The sequence below is a fragment of the Pan paniscus genome, chromosome 4 (genome assembly GCF_029289425.2).
Source record: "Pan paniscus chromosome 4, NHGRI_mPanPan1-v2.0_pri, whole genome shotgun sequence".
NCBI classification, from domain to species: domain Eukaryota; kingdom Metazoa; phylum Chordata; class Mammalia; order Primates; family Hominidae; genus Pan; species Pan paniscus.
Window position 1 is genome coordinate 21838124 of NC_073253.2, and position 13203 is coordinate 21851326.

Below are 13203 nucleotides of genomic sequence, written 5' to 3' on the forward strand. Positions count from 1 at the left end.
GTTTTACTTATATCTAGTTTTAATGGCTTATTAATTTTTAAGTTGTTAATCTAATTTCTTATTCTTTTAAATAATAAATAAGTATGTAACATTAATTTTACTTACAAACAATGTCTTCCAGTAATATTTTATCAGCTTCTCAGCTTTATGAAGGAGATTCAACTAGAAACTGATAAAATTCCATATCAGGAGTCAGTAGAACTATTTTATTGTAAAACCTCGGTATTAACAAGAATGAACACTGTAGCTAGTAACTAAAATTTTTTTCTTCATAAAAAATGGAAGTGTTTTTCAGAATTCTAGGAAATGTCAAAGTAATTTTGGCTGTAGTCATATTACATTTAATGGTATAGAGAATATTTCTAAAATTAACAACAATATTCTGTAATTTCCTCAGTTATTGCTACTGGTGATGAGGGGTATAAAGTTGGCATGCTTTCATGTTTTGAGCATCATCATTATACACTTCTGATTTTGCAAGTCAGAAACAATCTTCGTTTTAGTTAAGATAGCTGAGAACATTCTGAGGCAGGGGGTCAGGCTTTCATTATTTGCATATTTAGGTAAGTAATATATAGACTACAATGAATTGATCAGAGTAACTACATATATAATTTTTAATGAAAGAATCATACAGTATTTATACATTTCTGTGACTTTTTAAAAGTTTATCAGAATATGGTAGTTTGGGACCAAGGGCATAGGTTTTATTTCTGTATAGATCATTTTATTTTGTTATTTTCTGTGACCACTGGTAATAATCATCTTACAGATGTAAGCTGCCATTCACTGGGGAGCTTTGGCAATAGAATTGGCTAGATCAGCAAGCCCATGTCAACTATGGAACAACAACTTGCAGCTCATCTCTATTGATGGTGAGTCAGTGTCATCTTAATACATGAAGGATCATGTTAATGTTATTTTATCTTAACAGCGTTATCAAACAACAGTTTGTCTTAAACTTTGTTTTATGAGACATTATTGGAATGTTGAACCATGATGCTTCATTACTTGAACCCAAAGGACAACAAAGAAATCAGCACAACAGTGAAAAATAAAGGAAGTTATAATTTGTTATCTGTGAATATACTTAAAATTTGTTTGAGTAGCTTCTGTCATCTCCATTCTCATTCCTTATAACACATGCCAGCTAACTTGTAATTCATGACTCTTATTTGAATACATACTGATTAGAAAAGAGTGATATTGATCACATATGTTGTATACTTATTTTAAAAATATATTACTAGGCCAGGTGTGGTAGCTTATGCCTGTAATCCCAGCACTTTGGGAGGCCAAGGTGAGATCACTTGAGGCCAGAAGTTCGAAACCAGCCTGGCCAACATGTTGAAATCCTGTCTGTACTAAAAACACTTCACTTGGGAAGCTGAGGCACGAGAATTGCTTGAATCTGGGAGACGGAGGTCGCAGTGAGGTGAGATCATGCCACTGCACTCCAGCCTGGGTGACAGAGCAAGACTGTGTCTCCAAAAAAAAAAAAAAAAAAAAAAAGTGTATTACTGATATCAGGAAATTTCAGGAAAGATTCTCTTCCATTTTCAAATAGGTTATTTAGTCAGTCAACGGGTGGCCATCGTTAATGCTTGTTGCAAGTTTGCTATTCCACAGACATAATGCTTGACTTCTATATATTTAATATTACTACAAGAGTCAGTAGTATATCTACATAGCTATCTGCAGTTCAGGGTCAATATAATTTGATAGTATTTAATAATCATAACTTCATTTTGCTGTACTAATTACATTTATAATTTGACCAAATCTTATATAATCATGAAGTATATATACATATGTGTGTGTATGTATAAGTAACTTGCTACAGTCACTTATGTTGCTTTGGCCCTCTTTATTCTAGTTGCTTTCACTTGAGTTATCACCATTGTCAGGTTGTCAAAGTAAATTTTCTTTACAGTCTTGCTTTGCTCGTGTCCTTTTTTTTTTTTTGTAATTGTTATTATCTTTCAATTTTTCTTCTTTACAGTATAAACAAATCCCAAGGTAAAAAATTTGTAGGACTGATGCTCACTGAAGTCAAAACTACTTTTAGTTATGAGGAAGAGGATCCTTATTCTACAAGTACATGACATCACCTGATTATAACTAGCCTAACCATCAATATGAGATGTTTTTGAAAGAGGCTTCTGGCAGCCTTTTCCCTTACCACCCAACATGTAACATATACTTCTTACATGTTAAACCCCAGTTAAACTGACTAGCTTGTATTTATCCTACCATGATAAGGTATTTTGCACTTTTGACTTCATTCATATTCTCCTTCTTACCATTATAGTCTTTCCTCTTTGCTCCCTGATAGGTACCAACTTTCATTCAAGATTGAGCTTGGTGAACACTTTGAAGTCCTCTACTGACCTCTGTCACTGACATTTCCAAGATATAGATCTCTTCTAGAGCCTGTATTTCATTGTTCTTATTTACTTATGTCTTCTTCTTACTAGACTGTAGATTTCTTAAGGGCAAGTACAAAGACTATGTTTTAAATTCATCTTTATATCCCCAATTTCTAGCATAATACCTGGCAAGAGTAGGAGCTTAATGAGCATTTGTGGAATGAATGAATTAATAAGCTAAATAGGAAAGAAAAGGTGATTCTAGCAGTTGGTCTGATAATGGTGATAACGTGAATTCCCAAGTGGAGTGCTGCTACACTTTTCAGGGAATATTCAGTGTGGAAAACAGTATCTTTCCCAAGGTCTCACCATAATTATACTAGTTTCTTGGAGTCAATGTATAATGTGTGTCTGGAATTTTGTTATTTTGAAAAACCAAGCATTTATTATTGGAAATTTACCCACAAAGTTTATACAGCTGAATTTAAAAAATAAATATTAGATTTCAGTAATGAGTATAATGGAGCTTAAGAACTCTATTACTTTCCCTAAGGAGATCTTGTCTTGTAATCAGTCTAAAGTTGGAAAAGGACCCTTCTGCTTGAAAATTATGAAGAGTAAATCAAAGGAGGAGCCCATTTGTTATCATATTTAAAGTTCAATTTACTTTAAAGCTGTGTAGTTCTATGTCATGCAGTGCTGATGAAAAAGCTTATAATGGCCAATATTGTCAGAATGGCACATTCTTACATGGCTCAGTAGTTTACACTTTGAAAAACACTCATTTATCACATTACCCCTTTAGTAATATGTCAGGCTATAAGTTGATTTTATATTTTGTCTATTTACTGAGATTTTATTAATTAGAGGTTAAATGTTCTTTGACTATCATATTATAATATAGTTTTAACTGAGGAATTACAATGAAGATACTAAAAGGAAGCTTAAGGTTTCTGGTATTAACTAGGTTCTGTTAAATGATTTTACTTGTTTTAGAATATATAGAAATATACTGAGTTAGAATGAGTGGCATATTTACTAAATAATTCAAATAAAATGGGGAGAGAGAGGAGGAGATTGGAAGGAATGAAATTTTCCTGTTCAAGCTGTAAACACTAAAACCTTTAATTTTGTAGGAAGACATTATATACTCTGGTCATTCAACTTGTGTATCCTTAGTCTATTTAGTAGTCAAAAACTTCTAAGTAAATATGTGTGATTTAATTTGTGCTGCTGAGAAACAGTGATCAAAAATGGCAATAAAAGTCACATAACGAAATAAGAATACTAAAAAAAAAAAAAAACCTAAGAATTTTACTGTGTCCCATTCTTCATTCAATTTCTGGCAGCCTTCATGATTACAAATCACTTGATTAACTAACTAGACATTATCAAAGTGAATTATGAATCAGGTTCATTTTTACTGGTTGATAGTTGACACATGCTGTAACTCTTTCACTTTGTGATATATCAAATTCTTGTAACAGTAATAAGAGATATAATCAGCTCTTTATTTCAGGAAAACTAAATTGCCTTTTAAAAAAATGAAATGCACTTGCTAACATTTTAACAACACAATGTAATTCCTGCCTTCGGATTTCAGGGTGGAATCCACAGTGATGATGTTATTTTTCAGATTAAAAAAAGTCTTTAGAATGATTTTCTGACAGGCATGAAACTGTTGATATCAGTTCTATAGGCTGCCTGGGCAGTTGCCTGAGCCTAGTTGCAAAACAGTTAGATTTTCTCTTCTTCTTATTTAAAAAATGCGTGATAGAGAAATTGTGCATTTTTAAAACATTTTCCTTGGAAGGAAATGTAGTTTTCCCTAAATACCCAATTTGCAATGAGGCCATGATGTTGCAAACTTAAAAATGTGGAGCATTCTAATGGTTATTAATAGGGAGGGTCTCTTTTTGAGTAGGGAAAAGGGCCCATAGTGACCTGAACCTTGAGTATTTCCATTCGTTAAACCGAATGAAGGGGGTCAACTCTGCTTTCAAATATATTCTGCTCTCTTTTGACTTAGTAAGAATTCTTCATGCATAACTCTACTGGCAACTGAGTAGTAGAAAATTCCTTTAGTATAACTGTATTTTCTTTAATCCCATTTATCCAAGTGATTGAAAATAAAATGGGCACTCTTTTTTTTTTAAATTGTACTTTAAGTTCTGGGATACATGTGCAGAACATGCAAGTTTGTTACATAGGTATACACATGCCATGGTGGTTTGCTGCACCCATTAACCAGTCATTTACATTAGGTATTTCTCCTAATGCTATCCCTCCCCTTGCCTCCAACCCCTCGACAGGGCCCCGGTGTATGATGTTCCCTTCCCCGTGTCCATGTGTTCTCATTGTTCAGCTCCCACTTATGAGTAAGAGCATGCAGTGTTTGGTTTTCTGTTCCTGTGTTAGTTTGCTAAGAATGATGGTTTCCAGCTTCATCCATGTCCCTGCAAAGGACATGAACCCATCCTTTTTTATGGCTGCATAGTATTCCATGGTGTATATGTGAAAATGGGCGCTCTTTAATGTGATTGATATATTAAGAATTTGAGAATCCTGCGCAAAATTCAGTCTTGAGAATCCTGCACAAAATTCAGTAATTCCCTTAGTAAAAGTGAAGTCACTTCACTGAAAATTCTCATGCATGGGAATGTAGGGCCTGAACTGTGTGTCATTATGAGATCCTCTTACTAATAAAAAAAAATTGTATCTGAGAAAGTAATTCTGTGTTTCTCATGAAGGCAGACTCATCAAAAGTTAATGGAAGCTTTGTGTATATAAGGACCATAGAATTGTACTGCTTTACTTACCCCCATGTAAAAGCAGAGTAATTAGTACCTCAGAGTTTCAGTGCCTTTCCCCTTACTTTCTTTGTTTTCCTTTGTGAATAAGATTTATTCTATTAGAGCTAAAAATTGTTTTCTTGCTATTTCATTGTCTTTATAAGGATATATTTTATAAAAAATCCCTTCTGAGTAATATTCTGAATTTATATGAACGTATAGAGTAGCAATGTGTTGTTACAAATAGTTGTATAAACATGGCAATTTTTTATCTTAGTATTTTGTTCTCTTTAAAATTATCTAAAGTTCTTGAATTTATGCTTTGGCTACCTTGAAATTTAATTTTCAATCCCCTAACACTATTCATTTTATGCTTAGTAGTTAAAATTGCTATTAAACATCTTTTATGGGATTAAAGTCTTATTCATGATTAGGCAATGAATTATATATATAATCAGTTATTACATTCATTTAAAAATTATGACTATTAATCCTCCAAATATGTTTTTAACATATATTATACCCTGGTATAATTGAAATTAAGGAATTAGAAATGGAGAGACAAAGCATCAATTTACTTATTTGTTTATTTTTTATGTATTTATTTTTCTTGAGACAGATTCTCACTCTTATCATCCAGGCTGGAGTGTGGTGGCATGGTCTTGATTCACTGCAACCTTTGCCTCCCGGGTTCAAGTGATTCTCCTATCTCAGCCTCCCAAGTAGCTGGGATTACAGGCATGTGCCACTACACCCAGTCAATTTTTTTTTTTTTTTGTATTTTTAGTAGAGACAGGGTCTCACCATGTTGGCCAAGCTGGTCTCGAACTCCTGATCTCAAATGATCCACCCACCTTGGCGTCCCAAAGCGCTGGAATTACAGGTGTGAGCCACCATGCCTGACCCAGTTTATTAATTATAGAAAAAAACTTTAAGTCTTTTTTAACTTTAGTAGGTTTTGTGAGAAAACCATAAACTGAACTGGAGCTGTAAAATAATGCCATTCTCCAGTCTGACTCTGTACTTTCTACGTTTTGACATAGCTGGACATTTGGAATCTAGAGGCATTGTTGTTCTTCTGTAGACATACTGAGGTAAACGATATATGGTAAAATGGGCTTTTGTTGCTGTGACTAGACCATAGATGTGGGAATGAAAGAAGAGCAGGGGAAAGGAGGAAACAGAAAATATTTTTTTTGACCACATAAATTGATTGAATTAGCTTGATTGTTTATATTGATTAAATAGATTGCTAGGTTGTTTCCATTTGTGATGTACAACTTGATGCTTAATTGCTCCCATTGAGCAATTTAGTAATAGGACAGTCATTGAGAGAGGAAATGAAATATCTGGAGATTTCCTTCAGGAAAACTGAAGGAAAATATTTAAGAAGGAATTTCTGGTTTTTGCTTTTCTAAGTAAGTGTGTAAAGGGGTCAGGATGTCCAGTATAAATAAAATCTGCCAGCCTTACGTTCCACGATTTTTATTTTAACCCTTGACACTGATTCTCTCTCCCTTTTTCCGATTGACATGTGCAAGACAATAACATTTGCATTTTTGTAACATGGTCCAAGTGTCTCACATTACATAAATTTATATTGTATTTGTCAATATCATTGACACCAATATCATCATATCACCAACATTACATTGGTATGCCTATTCTAGTTTTGTATGTTAACACTGACATTTTCTATTCTGGTGATATAAAGAGGTTTTAAATAGTATCTGGTATATTAATATTTATGGCCCTTTTGAATATTTCTGGTTAAATCCTTCCTTGGCCTGGATTTGGTTAGTTCTTTATTTCTCTTGCTTAGGCATATGCTAAAAGTTGGAACTACAGATTAATAGGTATGGAGTACAGAATTATGATATCTTTTTATTACATAAGCACTAAAATGGCATAAGTGTATTTTGTATTATTCTAGGCCTCCTTGCTGTTGATATTATAGCTAATATGTAAAATAATTCTTTTAGATCCCCCTTTTAATTGGATTCAATGATATTTGGTTTTGATTCTGAGAAATGTATACATTATTATGCAAAGAGATTCAAGGGACATGGACATTAATGGTGATAGATGTTGGCTGGAATCAGTAATTTTGGATTGATATCAAAGAAGAACATAAAGAAGGCATTGTTTTAGTTAAAACTAATGGTCTACAGCGACATGTAATAGCATTTAGTACATTCTACTTTTGATGTCTACCTAGTACTTTAAAGCCTCAAATAATGTACACTTTTGTTGGTGTATCAGTCAGTGTTCCCCAGAGAAACAGAACCAATAAAATACATATATATGCATATACATATGCATATGCATATACATACACACACCCACGCACACACATATATGATTTATTTTAAGAAATTGGCTCACACAATTGTGGGGACTGGCAAGTCTGAAATCTGTAGGGCAGGCTGGCAGGCTGGAAACTCACACAGCAGGTGATGCTGCAGTCTTAAGGCAGAATTTCTTCTCATCCAGGACCCTCAGTTTTTGCTCTTAAGGCCTTCAACTCATGGGATAAGATCCACTCACATTATTAAAAGTTAATCTCTTTTACTTAAAGTTAGCTAATTGTAGACATTAACAACATCTACAGAACACTTCACAGTAACATCTAGGTTAGTGTTTGATTAAATAAGTGAGTACTATAGCATAGCCAAATTGATCCATAAAACTAACCATCACAGTTGGTCATTCTCCCCCATCCCCCATTATTTATGTCACAAGTCACAGAAATGGCTAGTGTCAAACTGTCAAACTATCATCAAAGAATATATTAGGCAACTTCCTTGAAACGAAAACGATCAATTCCAGAGATAATAGCTGGCATCCATTTGTTCATTAACAAATATTTATTGAATGCTCTGTATGTGCCAGTAATGAAAAAAAATGACATGCAAAAGCACTTATGGACCCTATTCTTTTGTAGTTTACTGATTAGAGTTGATGCCTAGGAAAGAGGCAAAATGTGGTTGTTAACCCAATGAAAAAACCATTTCCCTCTGACTTGCTTCATGTAAATTTTTATTACATAAATCTTATGATAACTGCAATGTATAAAATCGTCAACCTTCTCTTTAAATAATTTATATTTCTTTGATATTGCTTTCTAGAAATTTTTGAGAAGAGTTTTGGAAAATTTTGATATTTGAGTTCATTGAGTATTTAAAGCACCATGCCCTTTATTTAATCTATAAGTAGAAACTCCTCTCCTTCTGTGTCAGTTTACATTGCCTTTCTGTTTATTGCTCAGTCCATGTACAGTAGTAATAATAATTCTTTTGGTTAAGACTTCTTATATGCTAGATACCTTACAAACCTTCTCTCTGATTCCTGTATTCATAGTTTCATTTTAGAGAGGAGGAAACTGAAGTTCGGAGAGGTTAATTAACTTGCCCACAGTTATACAACCACTAAGTGAAGGAGCAGGAATTCAAACTCAGTCTGTCCGAATCTGAAGACCATGATTTTTTCCTATCCCACTCAGATTGTCTCTATATAAAACTTCTTAGCAAGGCTCCTGGATCCCTTGGGATAGCCTCTTGTCTGTGTAAAGAGATTCCTAGACTTCCATGGATGAAATTTCCTATGATCTCTTTTGGTAACGACAAGTGAATTTATTTGACTGACTTTGTCTCCCAAGTAGTATGAGAATTATTATGTGAATTATGTGGGTAGAATGAAATGTTTAACAACTGAGGTTAAGGCAAAATTAATGAAATTAACAACAAAAGAAGAGTAGGTTAAGTAGGTGCTAGGAAAGTATTATAGTGTATCCAGGCTTGGGCCAAAAAATGACTAATGTTTAAAGAAATGCACAGCAGTAAAAGTGTGAGAGAAGGAAGAGAAAAAGAGCAATTTGCCTAAGAGGCAAAAGTGTGGATTAATGCCCACCTACTGCCTTTTATTACTTAATAGAAGTTTAGCATAGAGTAAAATGAATTTGGCCTTAGAAATAGTGGATGTTTCTATTTTGTGACTCTTCCAAAACATTAAGTCATTTTGTGGTACAGAAACACTAATAGCTGGGAATAGTTACAGAGATACTTAATGCTTGTCAAATAACCAAGTACTCCTCTATTTTTCTAGCCACTTTGTAGGGTGATGGGATTGTGGGGGACTGGGGGTAGGTCACCAGTACTTTATGGTGTATCCACAAAATAGCAGAACCTCTGTCAGCCTTGGTTCTTAAGTGAATATGAAGTATAAACCCTCATTGATGAATTTTGTGCACATAGCATTAAGTGAGAAATAAATTTTTGTTGTACTAAGCCATGGAGATTATGGGATGTTTGTTATTAAACGGTGTAACCCATCTTAACTCTATAGGGACTTAAGTGTTCCTCCCTGCTTCTGGCCCTGCTAAACTGTCCTCACACTGCTCCTACTAAGTCTTTAATATCCAATCCATCTCTTCATGTATACTTTTTCTTATCAAAAGCCCCCCATAGGTGCAAACTCTTTGTAGTCATTCTTATAATTTCTGATATCATTGATGTTATTAGATTAGACATACCTACAGAATAACTCTTTTTTTTTTTTTTTTTGAGATGGAATCTCGCTATGTCACCAGGCTGGAGTGCAGTGGCGCAACCTCGGCTCAGCGCAACATCCGCCTCCCGGGTTCAAGTGATTCTCCTACCTCAGCCTCCCGAGTAGCTGGGATTACAGGTGCACCACCACGCCCAGCTAATTTTTGTATTTTTAGTAGAGATGGGGTTGCACCATGTTGGCCAGGATGGTCTCGATCTCTTGACTTCGTGATCTGCCCACCTCGGCCTCCCAAAGTGCTGGGATTACAGGCGTGAGCCACTGCACCTGGCCGAATAACTCATTTTTTTGCATGGCTATTACAAATTACTAACAATTACTCTAATTTTATATTTAAGATTAAGACTTTAAGATTAGGGTTTCATATAATTTATTAAGATTATTGGAAATTCTTCAGAGTATGCTGCCTGGGGACTCAAAAATAATAGCAGGCAGTGTAAAGTCAACTATTTTGAGATGTCTGTTTCTTCTCCAAGATTAAATTATATAATGTGCCAACCCATATAATTATATATTCTACGGCATAGTAGAATCCATGCTAGTTTTTATAATAATTTAGGGTTAATGAAAGTTTCTGTCTTCTAATGATTATGCAACTTTTGACAAATGACTGTAATGCACCATTTGCCTTTTTGTCTTGGCTGCCTGTGAGCTCATTGTGAAAATTAGTTTTCACTTTTATTAATGTCCTGATCTATGGTTCCTCATATAATCATGTTCTATATTTGTTCATTTAATTACTGAGTTCCCACTTATCTTTAGTTTTAAATTAACTTAGTATAAAAATATTTTATTTTATTTTTTGAGCTAGAGTCTCAAATATTTTCATTTCTTAGGTCCTGTTAAGTACTTAGTCCCTCCTTTCCCATTTCTCTTTTCTTGCTTTGCAGGAATCTAATGACCATTGAACTGTGGCCATGACTTCAATTACAAGTATTTTCTTCACTAATGTCAGACTGTGGGCCTTTGTATATACACTTTTAACAAACTTTTTGGAAGTGCAATACATATCGCAACAACTTCTCAATGCTGAATCATAGTATTGGAAGACATTTTAAGCAACAATTAAACTCAACTTATTTACTACCAATAATGTACATAAGTCAGCTGAAGTGAGGATAACATGAATAGCACAAATACATTATGATTGCTGCCTGGCCAACAGTAATTATAAGAAACCGTCAGTTTTGAGATGTGTCTTGATTTCAGAGATGTTAAAAAAGTTTGTAAGTTACCATTGATAAAATATGAGTTTGCTTCCGCAAATATTCTTTCTTCTGTCCTTCTGGAACTCAAGAGTAAACATATATTAGATTTTCTCACCATTTCATGCATGCTGGTTCCTAGGCTACTCTCTGAGTCATTTTTTTTTTTTCTGATCTGCCCTGCAGTTCACTAGTTCTGTCATTTTCTGGGTCTGATCTGCTGCAAATGCAATACATTGAGTTTTAAATTTCAGTCATTGTGTTTTCATTTCTAGAAATTTCATTTGACTCTTTTTCAAATTACTTTTCCATTTTTTTTGTAGTTTCCTATCCCTGGAGATATTTTCAATCATGCCATTTAATTTTTTAAATACGCAAGTGTAGTTTTATAATTTGTGTCTGATAATTCTAATATCTGAAGTCTTAGTAGGTCTGTTTCAGTTGTCCTGTAATTATGCATGTTTTTGCCCATGTTGCTTTGTTTCCTTGTATGCTTGGTTATCTTTCTTACTGCCCTTGCAAAATTATTTGGAGAGTCCTGGAGGCTTAAATGAAGATAACTTTTAGGAAGAATTTGCATTTGCTTTTGCCAAGGATCTTGGGATCATTTCAACCAAAATCTTAGCTTGAAGTTCTGCAGTCAATCAAGGTGATGAGAACCTGGTCAGTAAATCCTAATGAGGGCCAGGCTGTGGCCAAAGATTTTTAGACAGACGTTTCCCTCCTTTGCCATTTCTCTTTTCTTTCCTCCTCTGTTCCTCTTAGTGTCCAGACAACCTTCATGGAAGTCCTTGGGGTGGGTGGGAAATGAGGACGGCAGGTTTCATTCTAGGTTTAGCCCTTTGAGGTCTAACTTAATGCAGAGAGAGTTTTCTGGTCTATGTGCCACCTTACATGGGATCTTGAGCCTTGATTTCTAAACCCCTTGCCTTTGATGTTTCAGAATTGAAGCTTAAATTTGCCAACAGGCAAATGTCCTCAAGGCAAATTGGCTTAGGTGTTCGATATTCTTCTTACCAGAAAGGTAAACTTGGGTTTTTTACTTCGCCCAGAATTTGGCATGACAGTTCCCCATTATCTTGTCAGCTTAGTGCTTTAAGTGATTGCATTTAAAAAAATTCTGCATTTTCAGTTTTCAGCAGGAGGAATGGCCTCAACTAGTGGTTTTCAACTGGGGATGATTTTTTTCCCCTAGGGGACATTCGATAATGTTTGGAGATGTTTTAGTTGTTAGAACTGGGGTTGGGGGAACTACTGTCATCTGGTGGGGAGAGACAGGCAATGCTGTTGATCTTACTATAATGCACAGGCCACCCCCAACAACAAACAAATTACATAGCTCCAAATATCAATAATGCCAAGGTCCAAATAACCTAACCTTCCATTACTGAAAATAGAAGTTCAAGAAGATAGTTTATAATTTAAAAATTTTTAGGTCTTAATAAGTTGTCATACTTTCACAGGTTTTATTTCATACTAAGTAATTTATTTCAAATTTTACATTCCAATTACAGAAAATTTTCTAAGCCAGTTTTTGTTCTTCATGAGTATTACTATCAAGGTCACATTTTTCATCTAGTATGTTTTACCCTGGTACTTGTTGGCAGGGTCAGGACTAAGGTGAGATGCGCAAGGCATTTGCCTCACACAAAATGCACAATGAATAAAATGTCAAAACTTTAAATAAAGACAGAATCACTAAAAGTACTTTGCCATATTGGAACCTGAGGCAAAAAGAAAAATAAGTAATAATATTAAAAATTTTGATATCTTGTTCATCATAGATTTTTACATTAATTTTGATTGTTTAAAACATTGCATTAAAATATTATTTAATGTGTTTGCTGAGTTTTTTTTTGACACCCCCTTAAATTTGCACCAATGTGAGTGTCTTGCTTTCCTTATTTGATTCCTGCCCTGCTTGTTATTGAGTCAGTCTGGTTGGGTAGCTCATACAGGATGGAGAGGCCAGGGCTGACAATAGGTTTCATTTCTCAAGCAGGACAGGTGGAAAGGTTGCTGTCCTAATAAAGGGGTAGTGGAAGGTTTGAGGGACAATGGTGCTGATGTTCAAATTTTCTATTATATCCAGTTATACTTTGAGTAAAAACTGTTGTTCAGGGGATCCAGGGTAAAGTTGCAAAGTCCCCACAGGTATACCAACCAAGCAGTAAGAAACTGAGTTGGTGATTCCAATTTAAGAGAGCAGTCATATAGGAAGAAGTCCATTGATACATTTAGGGAGGAGGCATAGCCACTAGGTTTAAGACC

The 13203-nt window shown here is 34.6% G+C and overlaps 1 protein-coding gene across 1 annotated transcript in view; it reads left to right on the forward strand.

Moving 5' to 3' along the window:
- The window catches only part of LOC134730423 (serine/arginine repetitive matrix protein 1-like), a 173944-nt gene that overhangs the window by 30077 nt on the left and 130664 nt on the right, over nucleotides 1–13203 (forward strand). The window contains exon 4 of the mRNA XM_063604397.1: nucleotides 773–875. The gene's annotated coding sequence lies outside the window, so the exon portion shown is untranslated. The remainder of the gene's footprint in view (nucleotides 1–772; nucleotides 876–13203) is intronic.